Below are 1,694 nucleotides of genomic sequence, written 5' to 3'. Positions count from 1 at the left end.
CATCCATAGTGTTTTAGTTTTTGAAGAACCTCTCTCCAGGACCTTCTGGCTTTCATGGTTTCCATAGAGAAGTCACATGTAAGTCTGATCGATTTTCTTGGCCTTTTTCCTTTGCATCTCTTAAAATTCTTTCTTTAACCTGTATATTTTGTGTTTTGATTATTATATGGCGAGGGCATATTTTTCTTCGATCCAGTCTTTTGTTGTTCTGTATGCTTCTTGGATATTCAAAGGAATATCTTTATTGATGTTGGGAAAGTTTTCTTCCATAATTGTGTTAAATATATTTTCTGGGCCTTTGAGCTGTGATTCTTCCCTTTCTTCTATTCCTATTATTCTCAGGTGTGGTCTTTTTATTGTGCCCCATATTTCCTGAATGTTTTGTGATGAGAATTTGTTGGCTTTGCTGTTTTCTTTGATCAGTGCATTTATTTTCTCTATGGTGTCTTCAGAATCTGAGATTCTTTCTTCTTTTTCTTGTATTCTATTGATTATGCTTGTTTCTGTAGGCTCTGCTTGTTGATCTAGAGTTTCCATATCCAGCTGGTCCTCAGTTTGTGTTTTCTTCCTTGCTTCCATTTCAGTTTTCAATTCTTGAACTGTTTCCATTACCTGTTTGTTCATTTTTTCTTGGTTTCCCAGGTCTCATGAACGTATTTCCTCAATTCTTCAAACTTTTTGTTATACTTCTCATCCATTTCTATAAAGGTGTTTTTTACACATTGTTTAAGGGACTCTATTGCTTTCATAAAGTCAATTTTTTCCACTTCTTCTGTGTTAGGGTGTTCAAGTCCTTCTGTTGTAAGATCATTGGGTTCTGGTGCTTTCATGTTGTTTTTCAGATTATTGGGTGAATTTTTGCCTCGGCGCCTGCCCATCTCCTCCTATCTAAGCTATCTAATCGGTCTTTTAAAACCGGATCCGGTTTCTCTGTTGGCCAGAGGCTCCACTTGCAAAATGCCCTCGTTCTGTTTCCTGGCTCCTGCCGGGGGCCAAGATCCCTTTCACCCCTCAGATGGAACTTCAGGAAAAGAACCAGGTTCCCAATTTGCCAGGGACCTCGCCAACCAATGGCCTACCTCTTTGATTTAATTGTCCTGGGGCGATCTGCTCTCAGTGTTGCACGCTGGTCCCTGCCACCTGCGTCTCCTGCCGCTGTGCCAGTACCCGCTGGTCCCTGCCACCGCCACCTGCGTCGCCTGCCGCCAGCTGTGTCGGTCCGTCGGCCGCCTATAAATTCTTTTACACTGCTAAACTGTGAATAGATTGCAAGTTTAATACTTTTGCATTTTAAAATTTTCCTTTCACTTTTGTTTTCAAGTACCAAGATATGCTTTTTATTAAATTCTATTGTACATATTATATAAAATCCACTTTAGTTTGAGATTAATGTTTTGTACATACAAAATTTGGAAATGAGTGTTAAGGCTAACAATTAAATCAGAACATACAATTGAGGTTTGTGAATATAAAAACTTTTCTAATTGTCTACAAAATTTAGTAAACAATGAGAAACATAGCCCTATGAGAAATAGTATTATGAGATTAGATTGTGAAAGTGAAAGGATTTAATTTCTGAGTTTTTCCACAAAGTAGGAAATTCCATTGTCTATAAAATTATTAAATTATTTTGATGCTGGAAATATTTCTCTTAAATAATTAATCCATTTGGATAAAGGAGGAAGTAGAAACAA

This window comes from Alexandromys fortis, unplaced genomic scaffold, assembly GCF_014885135.2.
Source record: "Alexandromys fortis isolate MF-2015 unplaced genomic scaffold, M_Fortis_MF-2015_v1.1 scaffold_445, whole genome shotgun sequence".
NCBI classification, from domain to species: domain Eukaryota; kingdom Metazoa; phylum Chordata; class Mammalia; order Rodentia; family Cricetidae; genus Alexandromys; species Alexandromys fortis.
This window is presented reverse-complemented; position numbering follows the sequence as displayed.